Here is a 20,416-nt window from a genome sequence, read left to right on the forward strand (position 1 = left end):
ATTATCTTTTTCATGTTTTTGCATCTTTTTCACACATTTTAGTTTTGAATTGGCTTTAGGTGTAAACACGAAAGTTGTAGGTATGGATGTTAGCTTTCTAATGCCGTTGGTTTGACTTCAAAAAGATTTGTAGAACTTGAGTTACGGTCAAATTAATGCACGTAGGTCACAGTGAATTTTTATGGACTTTCAGCACAACTTTTCCGAATTCAAAATGAAAACTGATATTGATCGGTACAGAATTGGTCTTAGGCGTAAACTTGAAAGTTTTAGATAATCTTGTTAGCTTTCCAGTGGCTTTGGTTTGACGTGAAAATGATGTTTGGTCTTTGAGTTATGATGAAAATACTACAAGGAGGTCTTAGCGAAATTGCACAGTGACAACATTCTCTGTTTCATGTTTTTGCGTTTTGTTCATATGTTTCTGTTTTAAATTGATCTTTGTTGTAAACATGAAAGTTGTTGATAATTGTGATATCTTTCCAGTAGCCTTGGTTTGACATGAAAATATGTTGTGCATGATTATTTATGTTCTTACAAAGATGCATGATGAATTGTTGATACTTGAATACGATGATATATGATAAATTGTTGATGTTTGAATACGATGTTATATGATGAATTGTTGATGTTTGAATACGATGTTATATGATGAATTGTTGATGTTTGAATATAATATTAATGATGATCTGTGAAGTTGTTATATGATGATTTAATGTTGTTATTGATGATATATATAATCGTATATGCATTGTGTGTTATTATGATGCTTAAGATGTTATTATTATCATTTGATACTGTTATGTTGTGATGCTGATATGAAATGAATTTATAAGTGCTGCATATGTTGCTGTTGATCTTTATTAAGATGTAAGTGTCGGTCTAAGTCAAGGAGTTATAAGATGTTCATGAAGTTCTAAGACGTAAGATGTTGAGTCCATGCATACTCATTTAAAGATGAGGGCTTATGCCCTGGAGCTTTTGCTCAACGACGACGAGGGCATATGCCCTAAGAGCTTTTGCTCAACGACGATGAGGGCTTATGCCCTAGGAGTATATTTATGCTCAACGACGATGAGGGCTTATGCCCTAGAATGGTACCACATGCATTTGCATTTCATGATGATTCGAGATGGTTTAAGACGTTAAGAGTTGCATAGTCGAGTCTAGATGCATTGTCAAGTCAAGTTGTTAAGTTGTGATGTTTTAACGAATTACCTTGTGATGTCTTTTAGTATGATGATATGTGACGATGATTGTGACTGTTATATGATGATATATTGCTAAGATGAAATGATGATGTCTATGTATTTGATTATAATTGTTAGATTATAAGATGTTTATATTGTTAAATGTAATTTATGATTTATGAGCTTAATATTATTGTTTGAGAAATCTCACCCCTTCTGCTTGAAAATGTTGCTCTTCGTATGTGTAACTTGCAGGTAACCAAGATTAGTTGCGATCGTGAGTGGACTCCTCACAAGTGTGTGTGTCTTAGGTGCTCTGATACGTAACGGGATGAGAATTTTGTTATTGTCTTTCTATTCCTTACGTATTACTTTGAAAGTTTTTCATGAATTATTGCTGAACCAAGATATTATGAGATTTTATGTTGAGGCCCTTGTGCCAAAGATTTATTTAAGTTGTTGAAATTATTCCGCTGCGAAGTTTTAAATATTACGTTGTTGGATTTTTGAAGGATAAATATTTATTATTCAGTTTATGATTTTAAGAAAAGAATGTGACATTCCGTTTATGATTGAGAAACTCTGATTTTTATTATGAAATTTTTATGTTGGGAAAACGGGGTGTTACAAAGGTTACGCATGGGGGAAGAAAGTAATGAAGTTGGTTTTTCTGTCGATGATGAGTTGAAGGGTATTGTAGAACGTCTCAAGAAACTCCCTTTCCAAATGAAGCTTGAAGTCAAAGAGGTTTTGCGACAGTTGGCATTTCCTGAAACCACCATGATGTCTCCACCACCACGAAAAGTACCAACCAAGGGAGCCAAGAAAAAAGTGGACATTGCGAGGTCTAAAGGAAAAATTACATCAACTAGTCGGATCCCTTCTTCTTGGGAGGTTGTTGATTCCCAAAATCCGGATAGTCAACCATCACTAACAACATCTTCATATAAAATGAAAAAAGGTGCTCGTCTTGGTAAAACACCAATTTCCCCACTTCCACCACATTCTCGGTATCCAAAGCCTAAGGCTATCCCGGTTATGAGGCCTATTGATTATATGCCACACTTCATGCTTCCATTTATTGAAAAAGTGGTGGATGTTATAGGCGATGGACATTGTGGATTCCGGGCTATAGTCGAGTTCATGGGCTTGACCGAACAAAATCATCTCATGATTCGTACACATCTTAATCAAGAATCGAAAGATCATAGAGATGATTATGTTGAAGTATTTGCGGGTGAGGATCGTTATAACTACATTTTAAATGGCTTACATCCTCCTGCAAATACAAAAAGTTGTGCACATCTTGTTGATAAGTGGTTGACTTTTCCGGACATGGGACACATTGTTGCTAATTATTACAAAAGGTGTGTGGTCGTGTTGATAAATCTTGAAGTTGGTAACTCGGAATCTTTTTTCTCACTAAGAGGGCCACCACCGCCGGGTAAGCAAAAAACTCCTATCATGTGCCTTGGGGTAATTCCGAATCATTTTGTGATTATTTACTTGAAGAATGGTTGTCCACTACCTCCATCATCTACGGAGTGGCACAATCACAAGAAATAAGATGTGGTGACTTGGGAAGATGAGTATTTGGATCAACATGAGTTGTTCCGAAAGCTCATGGCTATTGAAAGTGGAAACAAACCGCCGAAACCACAAAAGGAGTCAAACAAAGCGGCGCCTATTTTGTTGGACACTCCCGAAAAACCAAAGCAACAATTTGAAGTTATTGTTGAAGATGAGGAAGATTCTATGTCACTTGATCTTCTCCAATCACTTGCCCTTTAATGAGTGATTTTTTTGTCGGTGTTAGTCCTTTTTTTTGGTAGAAATTACACCGACGTATATTTTGGGGTCGAAATTGTAACGCCAATTTTTTGTGGCCAATATATAAGTAACATTATGTAATTTATATTGATATATATGATAATATGACATTTATGTGGTGAAACTAGTGCAATACCTATTTATAACTTATTAATGTTTACGCATTTGATTTATTTGTTATTACATTTCATTTAATTTTGTTCTAATGTATGATTTTTTTTCTTAAGGCTTTTGTCAAGTGAAACATGTCTGAGGTTGCAAAAATTGAAGGCCGTGTTAGGTACTTCGCGTTTAAAAAGACGGTTAAGGTTATGATAACGCTGACGGACTCTCTTGATGATTTGAAGGCACAACTTAATACTTATTTTGAGCATCTTGGTGAAAATCAATATACACGTCACTTGTTTGGTCAAATGCCATGCATAGACCTAGGAGAAGATAGAGATGAATACGCATGGAAAACAGCAAGCTATATGCCTTGGCTTATTAAAGACGAGAGCGACGTCGAATTTATGTTTCGGAATATAGTGGAAAATAATATATTATATATGTATGTTCGTTTCATATGCAATTGTGATGAATGTAAGTAGGGATTTAATTTAATGATGTGTAATGAGTTGTAATGTGTTGTTTAATTATGGACACTTTGTAACGTTTTGATGAATTTCAAACTTTTGTGTAGTTTGAACCAAATGTCGGTTTGATTTAATTATGGACAATTGTAAAAGATATTGTATTTTACTTGTTTATAAGTGAGTTTAAATGTTGTATGAATTATATTGCCTTTGGAATTGCTCTGGTTTAATTAGAGGTAAAAACTAGCCTAAAAATGGCTTGGTAATGGTTAGCATTTATTCAGAACCAACTGTTTGCATAAATGTTTTCCTCGGCAGTTAACTACCGAGGATTTCCTCGGCAGTTAACTGCATCCGGTTTTGAATTCATCGGCAGTTAACTACCGAGGGGGCAAAAACGTATTTTACTAGTGTGACATAACCTTATCAAATGTGTCACCAGCAATTTTCCTATTCTAGTGAGATGATGAAAATGAATGGTGTGAGTTAGTTTTATGAGTTTTGTTTGAAAGTGTGAGTTTATTTGTGTGGGCTTGAGTATAATAAGCTTAATTACTAGGTGTACTCTCTAGTCCCTCATACACCCCCTCATTATTTCTAATTCAACTTAAAACACCAAGTCTAGTAAGTAATAAATATATATGTATCAATAATAATAATAATAAATCTTATCAAAATTATTTATAGAGATGATAATGCGGGATGTTACACAAACCCACCCACGAACACCCCTAATTTAAACCTTCATACCTTGTGTTTCCTCCACCTTCAACGAAATTACGGAAAAATGTAAAAGAAATATCAGATCTATATTAAAGTTACTTGTTTATGTAAAAAAAAAAAAAGGGTATAAAGATGGATCATTTCAGATCAGAAATTGACACAAAAACACCTTAGGTGGTGGGATAAAAACAAAGTAAACATTGATAGAAAAATTATGTTCGTATTTGATTATTATGACTTCTTATAAACGTATTTACAGACTTAAAAATTAGGGAAATGTTAACTTGTGCCCTTATGACACAAGTAAAGAAACCAAAGATAGGAATATTTTGTTGGAAATTGTGCATTCAATATTCTAGAAATTTAAAATTTTATCTTTTCAAGACATAATTTATGATTTAATTTCAATTTTAGATTCTTAACTTGTGCCCTTAGGGCACAAGTTAACCCTACCTTAAAAATTATTATAAAACACAAAACACTAGACAAGACATCGTATTAAAAGAGCAATGCTATATCTCTAGAAAATAACATCAAGAATTCTTCAAGAATAAAGAGCAGCCAATCACAATGCACTATTTGCCACAATTCAAGGAGGTGTGACTGAAAAACAGGAAGTGAACAAATAAATTATGCAATTAAAACTTGTCAGTTGTGTCTTGAAAAATTCTTGATGCTATTTTTCTAGAGAAATAGCATCTTCCGTATTAAAAAGCATCCACACATATTCGACATTAGGTTCTCAATAACTCCAAGTAGAACATTTATTAAGATTACAAATTTATTACATTAATAATTACTTATTCCAAGCAAAACAAACATAACCCTCTTGAGATTGCCGACATGGTCCAGACCTTTTTATAGTCCAATTGCAAGTATCACATATTTTAGAATCTTCACTTGCTATGTATACATCAAAATAGTGAAACTCACCGGTCCACTGAAAGGAACAGTAGAATTGTGTGTTGCCAATAATTCTATCTGCAAATTTAAAACCAAATGTATCACCATGATGAAGAAGATGAACTCCAAGATCATCATCTTTAGATTTGCAATGAATAGTTAAATCCAAAGCATTGTCCAAAAAGTTAGAAATATTCACATGGTGCGTTCCAAATCCAATAACATTGTGCATCAATAGCAATGCCAACACACATAAGAAGAGCGGTTTTTGAGTCAATAGAGACATCGCACCTTCAATTAATCTTTTCGAGGAAATGAATAACTTTTGGTTTATGAAGGCTACAATAATTGATAAAAGAGAAGTACCCATTTATAGGAGAATTCTAGGAAATAAAAATATTAAATTTATTAATATATTATATTATATGTATTTTATTTAGTATAAAATTAAGTCAAAGATTGACCAAAAAAATCAAATAGAGTATTAAATATTAATATAAAAATTTATATATTTATGTACATTTTACGGTATAACAACCCAAAGACGCTTAAATGAGATGACACAGGTCTCTTCTAGCTTAACCAAAATCCTAGGCTTGAATCTCTAGACTTGGGGATACAACAACATTAAAACTCTATGAAAGAATATGCCTTTCATATATGTCTCACAAAGCTCGTAGGATTAGTATCCGCAATTGCGCACAGAAATTACTCGGTGTAAATATATATATATATATATATATATATATATATATATATATATATATATATATATATATATATATATATATATATATATATATATATAACTATGTAATAATGCTTGATTGGACAAAGTGTTGACTAGATTTATCAAACAAAGTGAATTCAAACAGAGTTAAGATTTTATATAATTGATTAGTAATTTGTGAGAAAATAAATTATTTATTTAGATTAATCTAATCGATTTGAAATAAATTGTAGTTTTGACTCAAGGTATTTATATTTAGTTGAAGAGTTAATTCTAGTAAAAAGTTTGACTTTTTTTAAAGACCAATCATTATTTATTGGCATGCTTGGTTATGCATGTGATCCCTTGAAATTTAGGGTGCTCTTATTCTTTTGTTTTTTTTGTTTGGCAGAAAGTGCTCTTATTCTAATCTCTTAAAAAAAAATTACTTCCCTGAAGTTTTGAAAATAAATTTAATTTGGTCTCTCTCCTTGGCATTTCTTATTTAAAAGTATACTAACATTTGTACGAGAATACTACTTAAAAAAATCATCTATACTAGCGAAAAGACGGACACATCTTTCCGCTCTTTTTATTGTGTTAACGTTTGAAAATTTTGAACGATGTTTTTTTTTTATGACATTTTGATTTTGATTAAAACTAAAAATATAAATGTTTGTTACTTTCAAGTTATAACAAATCAAACTAACCATGCTTATCTATTTCAATGACACCAACAATATAACAAAAAAATATAATCTAAATTCTTTTATTTAACACTCCAATAACAATCTTTATTATAGAGAAAGTTGTTTAAGAGTATAATTGGGATAATTAAAAAGTAAATATAAATATATTCATATAATTTGTTACTGTACTAGCAAAAAGTACAATGAGAACTAGGGTTTGTATTGTATTGATCATGCCTTGAGAAGGCTCTCAAGGGTTGTATTTATAGCCCTCTATGAGCTTGATTTATGGTTACTTAGGCAGCAAGTAATGGGGGTATTTAGGTATTTTAGGCGTGCCCTAGAGGTTTCTATAAACAAGCAAAGGCGGCGCCTTGAGAAGGACGCGCCTTGGGCTTCATGGCCCTTCTGGAGGGCAGTGAGGCCTCTAAGAGGGTCTAAAAGCCCTTCCTGGAGGTCTTTTAGGCCCTTAGGAATATTATGACGGTCCACAGCCCCCAAGCACGAGTCTTGGGACAAGGCGAAGTGATTAATTTGTTTTAAAAATTTGGCTATGCTTTGCTTATATTCCGTGCGTGTCTTTGGATGTTATCATCCGATTTCGGAGAGCCCCCATAGGGTGATTCCATTTACTTTCGAAGCCCCCCCAGGGAGTATGTATTCGATTTGTTTTATAGGTTGACCATTCACAGCCTCCCAAGCACGAGTCTTAGGATAATGTGGGAGTGGTTTGTCAAAGTATGGCGAGTTTATGTTCTGTGAGGAGTTAATGGCGAATAATTTGTACATGTTTTAGGAGGCGAGCTCTCTTGTTCTTTTTCCTGACGAAAAGCTCCAACAATTCATATCTCGTGACCTTTCAATAGTCGTGACGTGTTCGAATCCTGCCGGTTTATGCTAAGTGTCATCAATTGTGTCGAGAGTAAGTGTCCCCCAAGCATCAGTCTTGGGACAAGGCGAAGTGATTTATATAGTCGATAGTCCACAGCCCCCCAAGCATGAGTCTTGGCACAAGGTGAAGTGATTAATTATGACGTTGCTCCTTTTGATAATGGAAAATGGGAGATATCTACATTTGCATGTTCTTCGACGAGTTTATGGGTGTATGGTATGGACGAACCCTTTTTTGGCGATATAGTGCGGAATGACGACGTTTAGAGTCCCATTCAGGGTTGACGGAATGGCGATGTTTGGAGATTTGTACAGGTTTGATGTTTTAGGCTCCCTTCAAATTTAGAATTCCTTATAGATTTCGTAGTAGTTATATCTGAACAAAGTAGAACAGTAAAAGAGTGAGAGTTCTGAGTAGGATGCGGCGAGTTGTACATGGTGTCCTAAGTACTTTGTGATTTTTTATTTTTGGATGTAACTTTAAAGCGGGCAAGTTCTTCTTGGTCCTTTGTATTTTAGTATTTCTTCGTTCAGTGTCACGGCGGGTTGACAAGGCATTTAGTGCCACGGGGATTGACAAGGCGTTCAGTGCCACGGGGGGATGAATGGGCTTTCAGTGCCACGGGGTGATGAACGTGCTTGATTTCAGAGCCACGGTGGGTTGACATGATTGTCAGTGCCACGGGTGGGTGGGGGGGGGGATGAATGGGCGTTCAGTGCCACGAGGGGATGAACTTGCTGAATTTCAGAGCCACAGGAGGTTGAAATGATTGTCAGTGCCACGGGGGGATGAACATGCTTGATTTCAGAGCCACGGGGGGTTGAAATGATTGTCGGTGCCATGGGGGTTGACAAGGCGTTCAGTGCCACGGGGGGATGAACGTGCTGAATTTCAAAGCCATAGGGGGGTTGAAATGATTGTCAGTGCCACGAGGGGTTGACAAGGCGTTCAGTGTTCAGTTCCACTAGGGATGAACATGCTGAATTTCAGAGCCATGGGGTGTTGAAATGATTGTCAGAGCCACATGGGGTTGAAATGATTGTCAAAGCCACGGGGGGTTAACAGGTTATGTTTTCACTGCCCAGTTGGGTCTTACGGTTCTATCTTAGAGCCCTCTTGGGGTTGAGTTTTCATAGCCCAGTTGGGTCTTACGGCTTCATCGTTGCTCATGCTCTTGTCTATGTAAAAACCTGCAAAACAAATCTCGAAGTTCTGAAAGGTCAGGATAACTTTGCATTTCATGTTTTCACTAGGGAAGATTATTTCTTCCATGTGGATTCTTTCTCCATACTCTCATTATGCGCAAATAGTTGGATGAATTTTATTTTCATCTCGCCCTTGGCTAGCTTGTTTGCATATATACTTGATTAATCGGAAGAACAACAATACTTGTCAATTTCCCAAGTCATTACTATAATAAATAAAAGGGGTCGTAATCATATTCAGTCACATTCGTTGGGAACTAACTACTCCTAATTCATCTCCTATTAACTCGCCCTCATTTCCTACTTAATTGGAAATAAACTTATAACTTAATTATCTTGTGATTTTACTTACATTTGTTTCTTCTATTAGCTTGGAACTTAGTCTTCTATTTCATCTTACTTCTTCTCGTAAATCAGAGTTCGCTACTTCCCTATTTGAACTACCTCGCCCGCTTCATACTTTTATTTTATGCTCATTTTCTTTCTCTTATCAACTTGAAATTAATTCGCTTGTTATCTTACTTTCTATGTCTTTGCTTCCTCCTATGAAGTTAGGACTAAGTCTTCTGCTCAATTTATTCTTCTACGCGGGTCTGGAGCTATTACTCCATTTATTTATGTTTTTACTAAAGAGTTAGTTCAGTTCGCAAAGTACATGAAAGGGGTTCCCAGGAAAGAGAGGTGGGTCACTTGGACCTTTAACTACCAAGACTTTCCTTGCCAGAACCCCTTCTACGTGACCTTTTAACAATACTACACTTTACTCCTGCCACAGGGTTCCTAGAGTAGTCTTATAATTTTCGTAATGATAGAATTTGTTTTACACTTCAAATTAATAGAATATCACTACAATTTTATTACTCATACTAAACTAGAACTAGCTCGCCTACTTATTGAATTGGGACTAGCTCGCCTATTCCTATTAGATTGGAACTAATCCGCCCATTTGCTCGTTGTTGTGGTGGACATAACTTTGTCATTGTCTTGCGAACTGGATACTTGTAAAATTGATTGTACATTTCCTCGAAATATATTGGACAATAACAATAAATTTTCTTCAAATCAAATGGAATATTTTAAGTCTTGCATGCATATTTATTCACTTGTGTATTTATTGCATTCTCATTCATTCTCTTATTTTCTACCCCTTCACTTTTTCTTTTCGTTTTTGGATTGTCTGGTGAAACAAGATATTTTTATAATCAACATAGTGAAAAAGGGTCGATCTGACGTATGTCTTGTTGCACCCGAATAATTCCTATCCCTGACGTATGTCTTGTGATCTTGGGTTATCCTCACTATTAATTCAAGATACTTTTATAATAAACATAGTGAAAAAGGGTCGATCTAACGTATGTCTTTTTGCACCCGAATAATTCATATCCCTGACGTATGTCTTGTGATCTTGGGTTATCCTCACTGTTAATTCAAGATATTTTACTAATAAATATAGTGAAAAAAGGTCGATTTGACGTATGTCTTTTTGCACTCCTATCTCTAACGTATGTCTCGTGATCTTGGGTTATCCTCACTAATTAACTTGAGATATTATCATAATAAAAAGAATGAAAAATGGTCGATATGACATATGTCTTTTTGCATCCGGATAGTTCCTACCCCCGACGTATGTCTTGTGATCTTGGGATTATCCTCATTCTCAAAACCTTAAAATCAATCCAACACACTTAAATTCCTTTGTTAAGATAAGCCTCCTAGTGATCACGCAAGATTTTGTTGGGATTCGACATAAATATTACTTGTTATTAACTTGTTTTCCCTAACTGGAAATCGGTTTATCCATTCCTCTGACACGTACACATGCTTAAGCCTCCTAAAGTGAGCATAGAGGCATTGTTGTATCAGGGGAATGTGACATAAGTATTATTCGCTAAAAACAACCAACCCACAATTTTTTTTTTTACAAAGAACTACTTAGCTTTGAGTTTTCCGTTGCACACATGAATACCTAGGAGCAGGATCACAATTCGTTTTAGGTCTTTGTCTTCAAATAACTTGCCTCCAAACTTGGGAAAAGAATTCCTCCCTGTTGTAAGTCTTCAGAGGCCTCGTGAATCATTATTCTTGGTCTTCCTAAATCTTCACAATTCTTCAGATGTTCTTCAATTTCCGATTTGTATGATTTCTTCGTGAATTACTTCAAAAACCCCATACAATTGCTATGTTTCGGGAAAACTAGAATTACAGACTCAAATATAGAAAACATTACAAAATTCCCAAAATCATAGGCAATTGTTCTAATACTCCTCCTTTTTGCTGTTAAAACCCATTGAAAATAACTTAAAAACATGCTAAGAATAACGTAAGATGATCTGTCATCACAACCCTAAAGTTAGATTGTTTCTTGTCCACAAGTAACGAAAGAAAAACATAATTTATTCTTTGCATTTTTTTCAGGAAAAACATACACCCTCCGGTCACTATTATAAGCAAAAATCCATTTTTTGGGTTCATTCATTAAATGTTGTATGTAACCTAAATATAGACCACATACAACATTTAATGAATGAACCTAGAAAATGGATTTTTGCTTATAATAGTGACCGGAGGGTGTGCATTCCAAGAGTTGTGCTTAGGAATCATTCATCACATTTATAGCAGAGTAGCAACTAACTTACCACAGTACATTCAAGCGGGTCCGGCTTGGTGAAAGTAACTTATATGCTCATCCATACTCTTTTCTATGATACACATATGTATCTCCTAAAGCCAGTAGGGCTGGTCACGACATTTGCGCACTACAATCGTCATATGAATGCACCTTGCTATAAATTTGAAACAATTCTAAACAGATAGTCAAGTTAAACTTATTCACTCACTTAGAGGACTTTGAGGGTTATAACTTGGCTTAGGTCTAGAATGGATATATTTTGGGAAAGTAGGCTAACAAAAGAACTTGGGAGTTAGTTCACTGACATATGGATTCCTTCTAAACATTAATGCACTGTTATCCTTCCTTCCTTGATTCAAACAAGATGGGTAAAACAGTAGAACTATTTGTCTTTTTTTTTTTGACAAAAACATACATTTTTTTAAGAGACCATTTTTTTTGGCTCTTGATTTTTTTTCTTTCTTTTTTCTATTTTTTTTTTGTGTAGATCCATGGTCATCTACATTTGATTTGAGAGTTTAGTTTGAAGAGAGAGAAAAGATGATAATGAAATAGTGAATAAGAGTAGGTTGCTCTAATCAATAATATCAGTACATATAAGCAGTTAAGTATCGAGAGTTTCAAAACCGGCGACAGTTAACTACCGAAGAATATGAAACCGACGACAATTAACTGCCGATAGGCAATTAGGTCGTTTCATTGTGTGTTTTAGCTCTCTTTCAAGCGTGAACAACAATTTTCGATAATGTATTATTAAAGATCAAAATATCATGAACTTAAGAAATTGAAATTTTAACTAGTTGTCAATGCTGATGAAGTTGTATTAGGCTAAAAAGGAGAATTATATATAATACTATATCTATGTAATTTTTTAATTGAATACTAATAGGTAGGTACTAATCAGACGAAGAATGAATAAGATTTTTTATCCAAACTTTGTATGATACATTATTTGGTCATTAGAAAACACAAACCTCTCCATATAAGACATTGTATTAAGAAGCATCGACACGACAGTAGGTTCTTAATAACTCCAAGTACGTCATTTATTAAGATTACAAATTTATTACATTAATAATTATTTATTCCAATGAAATTATTACATTAATAATTACTTCTTCCAATGAAAACAAACATGACCCTCTTGAGATGTATCCCGACATGGTCCAGGATTTGTTATAGACCAAATGCAAGTATCACATTTTTTAGAATCTTCACTTGCTATGTATACATCAAAATAGTGAAACTCACCGGTCCACTGAAAGGAACAGTAGAATTGTGTGTTGCCAACAATTTTATCTCGAAATTTAAAACCATAAGTATCACCATGATGAAGAAGATGAACTCCAAGATCATCATCTGCAGATTTGCAATGAACAGTTAAATCCAGATTATTGTCCAAATTGTTAATAATATTCACATGGTGCGTTCCAAATCCAATAACATTGTGCATCAATACCAATGCCAACACACATAAGAAGAGCAGTTTTTGAGTCAATAGAGACATCACACCTTCAATTAATCTTTTCTAGGAAGTGAATAACTTTTGGTTTATGAAGGCTACAATAATTGATAAAAGAGAAGTACCCATTTATAGGAGAATTCTAGGAAATAAAAATATTAAAAAAAGTTTAAATTTATTAATATATTTTATCATATGTATTTTATATAGTATAAAAATAAAATCAAAGATTGACCAAAAAAATCAAATAGAGTATTAAATATTAATATCAAAATTTACATATTTATGTACATTTTACGGTATAATAACTCAAGGACGCTTAAATAAGATGACACATGTCTCTTCTAACTTAACCAAAATCCTAGGTTTGAATCTCTAGACTTGGGGATGCAACAACATTAAAACTCTAAGGAAGAGTATGCCTTTCATATATGTCTCACAAGGCTTGTAGGATTAGTCTCCGCAATTGCGTACAGAAATACTCGGTTTAAAAAAAATAACTATGTAATAATGCTTGATTGGAGAAAGTGTTGACTAAATTTATTAAACAGAGTTAAGGTTTTCTATAATTGATTAGTAATTTGTGAGAAAAAAACATTATTTATTTAGATTAATATAATTGATTTGAAATAAATTGTAGTTTTGACTTTTGACTCAAGGTATTGAATAAGGTATTCATATTTAGTTGAAGAGTTCATTCTAGAAAAAAGTTTGACTTTTTTTTTTTGGTATAAAACAGAGTTAAGGTTTTATATAATTGATTAGTAATTTGTGAGAAAAAAACATTTTTTATTTAGATTAATTTAAATGATTTGAAATAAATAGTAGTTTTGACTCAAGGTATTGCATAAGGTATTTATATTTAGTTGAAGAGTTAATTCTAGAAAAAAGTTTGATTTTTTTTAAACACCAATCATTATTTATTAGCTTGGTTATGCATGCGATCCTTTGAAATATAGGGTGCTCTTATTCTAATCTCTTAAAATTAAAAAAGATTATGTCCTTGAAGTTTTGAAAATAAATTTAATTTGGTCTCAACGTGGCAAACGTGGCAATTCAGAATGTTTTGATTGGTTGTGTGTGCAAAACTGTTTTGAACTGTCAACCCACCACAATTAAACTCAAATAAACAGATAAGTGTAAATTCAAATATTAAAGAAAAAAAGTAACAAATTGTATATGTGGGATTTTTTTCCTTATCATTTAAAAAGATAATGGATGAGAACAAATATAAATATTAAAAAAATGTAACAAATACAATTTTTTTTTGTTGCCACGCAAAATATATCATGTAATAAACATGATATGAGTATATGTCCAGTTTTTACCTTTATCCTTAAAAAAACTGTAACAAAATAGATAAAGTATATGTCACTATAAATATAATCAATAACAATAGGAAAATTATCATCGATACAATGAGAAAAAATATTTTCAAATGAGTAATTAGATAATAAAATAGTGACTTTTATCATATTCATCCTCTCAATGGTAAGTCCTCTTAATATAAGTGAGATAAAATATTTATTCTTGAATCATTGATTATGGAATCAAGTTGCCAAAATAAATGATTCATGTTCTCACGATCACTGCAATCATAAAATCCTAAAGAACAAAAAAATATTTTATTTTGGAATTATTAAGGAATCATTAATATTAGTTGTATTTAGTTTATTTTACACAAAAAAATATATAAAATCTATGGTTCATACTATTTGGATCATTGAGATTTGTCTATTTTTTTGAAAGTTTGATGGTTTCAATTTCATATGTGGACCTTTTCCCATATTTGTTTTCATATATGTTGTTGTTCTACAATTTGACGATGAATAACCAAAAAAATTGACTATCGCCTAAAATAAATCTCACATTCATGCATTGATAAAAAAATTAAAATTCATGCATTCTTCGGTTAAAAAAACTAAAGGTAAAAAATTAAAAAACTCATAGGATTTAAATTTTTTTTAACATAAGAATGCATGAATTTTAATGTTGTTGTGAAACATAGACCCTAAATATAGAATGTGTAATAGTTCACGATTATTATGTTGTGGATTATTCATTAATAAGTTGGATGTGAAAATCCTATCAGGAAACAACATTGGAAAAATAGCATTCTTGCTCATACTTAAATTCAAAACAAATGCAAGTTCAAGACATCCTTTTGTGCTTAGTAGATAACAATTTTCTGTGAGACTAAGTTTTGCCATTACCATAAATAAGTCACAAGGGTAGATCATTCCAATGTTAGAATCTATCTTCGACGACATGTTTTCAGCCATGGACAATTATATGTAGCTTTATCAAGAGGAGTTTCTCAAAATTCAACAAAAGTTATCATCAAAAAAATACAAGGAGAAGATGGAAACTTTACAAATAATGTAGTTTTTAATGATATTCTTTTATCGCAATCATAGAATTCTCCTTTTACATAACAAGTCATTTATAGATTTATGCTACCATTTTACTAATTATTATTATTATTATTATTATTATTATTATTATTATTATTATTATTATTATTATTATTATTATTATTATTATTATTATTATTATTATTATAATAATAATAAAGGGTGTAGAGTCACCGTTTTCTCTTCCATCTCTCTAAACCAGAAACACCGAAAAACATTACCTCCCACTAAAAAATCCAAACCCTCCGTCGACATGTAGTCTCAATGGTTGGTGGTATGACGAGCGTATCCTTCCTCCGAACCACCGCTCCTTTTCCGACGTGGTCTCTCCCTTTCCTTCCGGTTGCAGCTGATCACACTTTAACTCTTTTTCATCACTGTTCATCTGGTTCGTTGTCGTTCTTGGGACGTGATTGTTGGGTCGGCCTGAAATTCTTCTGATTGGGTGACGTGTGGTTCTGTTTGGAGCCAGATCCATTTATTTTCCTTTGATTTGTTTTCTATCCGCACTAGTGGTGAAGGAGCGTGCTTCCGTGGTCGTAAGGGTGCTTGCTCTTGGGGGCTACTTTGTTTGTTGTTTTTTGTTTTGTGTTGTTTTATGTTTATCTTGTTGGCATTGTTCATAAACTGGTGGATTCGGATTTGGCCTTTTAGCAGTGGACTGTTTCGTAAACCCGAAAGGGTCTGGTGTGTGATTCAGACACCTGAAAGGGTCTCGTTTGTTTAACATGAAAGGGTCTGGTTACTGACACTAACATATTGGACTCATCCCTCGATTTGAGTTTTTACGCAGTTGTTTGAAACTGCTATGTTTGGTGGTATGATTTTTCCAATTCTTCGATATTTCAGACTTGTTGAGGTCTACAGGTTTCAAGGGGTCAAATTAATTTGGTTGCAGTTGGGGCAAACATTTTAGAAAGTTTCTCATGTTTAATTCGATTAGCGTAGTTGCACAATGACAAGTGTGCCAGTCGTTTTCATCAAGTAATAAAGTTAGTAAGTAGAGTATCGTATGTAACAGCCCGTTTTTCGCTAGATTTATTTTATTATTTATTTATGTGTGTTCTATGTGCTCTTATGTGATTAATTGTCTCTGTGTGTATTTTTGGTTGGGATTCGTAGAGTTCGGTGTTAGAAGGGTATTTTAGTCATTTTGGGCTTAGGGACATTTTGGTCATTTTGAGGGCAGTGGCAATTTTGTAATTTTGCAGAAAGTTATTTTTAGTGCTTAGTGAGGGTTTTATTTTACTAAGTGCTAGAGGGTGTAGTAATTATTTTATTTACCGTTAAGTGACCGTTAGTGTTATATTTTACCGGTAAGTGAGTAGTGACATTTTGAGTGTTAGAATAGAAATGGGTTAGGCCCATTAAGGTTTAAGAAATAAGCCCAATTGAGTAGAGCTAGTATATAAACTCTAGTTGTTGGTAAAACTAGGTTTTACAAACATTTTCATTTCATTTGAGAAGAGAAGAGAAAGAGGCTAGAGGGAAGAACAAGGGTTAGAGCTTGAAGAGGGGATTCATCATCTAGGAGCTCAATTGAAGCTTGGGTTAGAGATTCTTGGTGCTAGAGGTAAGGGGGTTAGGTTTCAACCATAATTCATTTTTTTTCTCTTTACCCATTTTTGTTGAATTGATTAATTGAACCTAATTGTTGTCAAATTCGTGCATAATTGTTGTTGTTATGTTTGAGAACATGATTTATGTGATAATTGCATGTTAGTATGTGAATTAACATGTTCAAATGCATAGTTGTTGGTGTTTTGTGTTCTTGAGCAAGTTTGATGAGAATTGATGTTGTGATGTTGAATTATGCATGAATTTGTGTTCATTAGTTGTTGTTATTGATTTGGAACATGTTGTTGTTGAATTGGTACTTTGGGTATCAAGATTGGTGAATTAATGATGAGATTTGATATTGTTGTTGAAAGTTGAGAATGAATTGAGAAATTGGTGAATTTGGTTATGTTGATGATTTAATTCCAAAACTTGTATGTGTTTAAGTGTATTGAACCTATTTTGACCTATAAACACTTTCTGGAACTTGTTTTGGTGATTTGGGGGATTGAAAATGGGATTTTGGGATGAATTTGGGTTAGAACCCGTAACTGAGTTCTGGGAATCTGATGTAGGACGCTTTCGCGTGCTTAGGACGCTTAAGCATCCCATCAGCGTCCCAGAAGCGTCCCAAAAGCGTGCTGTTCCAGGAGCTCTGGAACTAGGACACTTAAGCGTGCAGAGGACGCTTTCGCGTCCTAGCCTCAGTTCAGCAAATTTTGATTTTTGTTTTCGAGCACTTGGGGACCAATCCGATACTTCTAAAATGTTTCTTTGGACTTAATTAACCTCTGTTTATGCCTTTAATCCTACTGGAACATGATTTGATTTGGTTTGGACTTGAATTTGTGAAAATCATCTAACTTTTATAAAAACGGTTCAAACGTTGATTTTTCCGAAAACTCGTTTTTCTCCGGAATTTGAGGTGGGATTAAAGTTGTATATTGTTTATATGATTTCTAAAAATGGTTGTGATTGGTTCCATCAAGTTTGAACTTGTTTTGCTTTGAAAATGGAAAATTTTGTGAAAAGTGATAAAACGAGACGAACCTTGGGTTTTTCGTGAATTCGTCGCATTTGGCCGATGAAATGCTTATGTACCCTCTACTGCACACATATGTGAATTGTGAGAATACAAGGCATAGGCAATTGAGCTTGTTTACTTGGTTTTGACTCAAATGTTCAATTAATTTAATGTTGTGATTTTGGGAGACGAACTTGACTAAAGATGACTTTTGAGAATCAATTGAACTTGAATCCTTTATGGAAAGTTATTGTATGTTATATGGAGATGATTGGTGTTGTAATTATGTGACAACTATATGTTGTGTGATTTTTGGATGTGGTTGGTGATTGTATATATGATATGTAATGGTGAATTGTTAATGATTGCATATATACAAGTATTGGTGATGGTGAGGTGATTATTGTTTGTGTGAACATATGCATTTGTAGTTGAGTCATATGTTCATGCATTCATGACTGATGGTGGTGGATTTTATATCCAAGACTGATGGTGGCGGATTTTATATCCAATTGAGGTGAGTACGATGTTTTTGTTGCATCGAAGGTGACGACCTTGAGGTGTTTTGGTACCACATGCATCTAGAGAAGAGTCTAGAACATTGCATGCATTTGAATAGTTGATGAGTTGTGTCATAATTGAATATATTACTTGGTGAATTGTGTGTTGGTGAAATTTGGTGAATCTTGTGATTGTGTAGATTGATGTATAAGTACATTGGTGGATTTTGTGGATGGTTGTGAATAATTGATTTATGCTCTAATTGCATGTCTTATTTGTTTGTACTTATACACTTGGTGAATCTATTTGATGATAATTGATTGGATGATAATGATGAGGTGAGAATTGTATATGTGTATACATAAGATGTGGTGATTTCTTTGATGATGATGATTGATTGCTCGTAACTTGAAATGATGAATTGTACTTGTTGAATTAAGCATGCTGAATTGAGTAATGAGGTAAGTGATGTGATCATTGATTGATGTTGATAAATGATGAGCTTTTGTTGATGACTTGATTAGAGGTTGAATATGCATGCTATGCTATGATAATAATGTGATAGCTTGAAATGTAAGTGATGGGGGATGATAATAATCATGTGATGCTAGTATTCTAGGAGGGAGGGTTATGTATATGTGATACGTGTATGATACACTTGTGGAGATGAACTTGGAATGATAATATGCATGTGTTGTGATTACTTATGAATATATGTATGGATTGTTATTCTTGAATATGTTCTTTCATTTCCAATGTTCATGATAAATGTTTTTCGTGGATTATGATGATGTAATGCTAACCCTCAGTGGTTTACCACCTACCTTTCTGTATGGACGGGTAGATGGAGTGCAGGATGCTTAGTTGTTGCGTATTGATGCCGAGGAGTGGAGTTCCTCTTTTTCATGCAAGTGTCTAGATTAGGGCTCTGATCTAGGATAGTCATTGCATGTTGTTTATTTGACTTTGTATTTTGGAGTTGTTGAGATATTCTGTTATTTGAGATTTGGAGGATACAGTTGTATTTAGTTTGAAGATCCAGACATGTTTATGAATTATATGTTGTTCCGCTGCTATGTTGTGTAACATGATCTTTATGCATGTATGATTTGTGGTTTATTCGAAGACGTAGCATCTATTTCTAGAATATGTTAGTATATTCGCGCGTTTTACCGCTTATTAGAAATAGGGTGTTACAAGTTGGTATCAGAGCCGTGGTCGGTCTTGTCCAGACCAAAACCCGTTGAATTTCCTGTTGTATGCGACATGTACGGAAGTACTGTCGGTACTTGTTGGGTTGTCCCGTTCTTTTAGGTGGGCTTGAGCTTAGTGGGGGAGTAGCAGGTTGCTTCATGTTTGTTGGGTCTGGCAAGGGAATGTATCTTTGGCTGCGGAGGCTCAGTTGGTTGTGGTTTGTGTTAAGGTTCCTGTTGTTTTTGAGTTGGATCTTGTGTGTCTTCCGTTGAAGCATATGGACGTAATTTTTGGTATGGATTGGATGTTGACTTTTGGTGTTAACATTAATTGTTTGACCAAGAGTGTAACGTTTTCTAAATCGGTAGCTGAAGAAGGTGGAAGGTTCTTAACCGCAGAGCAAGTGAAGAAGTCGTTGGATGGCGAAGCTTGTGTGTTCATGATGTTTGCTTCCTTGAAGGAGAGTAGTGAGAAAGGAGTTGGTGATTTGCCGGTAGTGCAAGAATTTCCAGAAGTTTTTCCGGACGACATTACCGAGTTACCACCGGAGAGAGAGGTTGAGTTTGCAATTGATTTGGTGCCTGGAACGAGTCCTATTTCGATTGCGCCGTATCGGATGTCTGCATTAGAGTTGGGTGAGTTGAAGAAGCAGTTGGAAGAGTTGCTTGAGAAACAGTTTATCAGGCCAAGTGTTTCGCCGTGGGGAGCTCCTGTGTTGTTGGTTAAGAAGAAGGATGGTAGCATGAGGTTGTGTGTGGATTATCGGCAGTTGAACAAGGTGACAATCAAGAATCGGTATCCGCTTCCGAGGATTGATGATTTGATGGATCAGTTGGTTGGTGCAGAAGTGTTCAGCAAGATTGATTTGAGATCAGGATATCATCAGATTAGAGTGAAGGCGGAAGATATATCCAAAACT

Source organism: Medicago sativa, chromosome 1, assembly GCF_051527215.1.
Source record: "Medicago sativa cultivar Bolivia chromosome 1, Bolivia_mono, whole genome shotgun sequence".
NCBI classification, from domain to species: domain Eukaryota; kingdom Viridiplantae; phylum Streptophyta; class Magnoliopsida; order Fabales; family Fabaceae; genus Medicago; species Medicago sativa.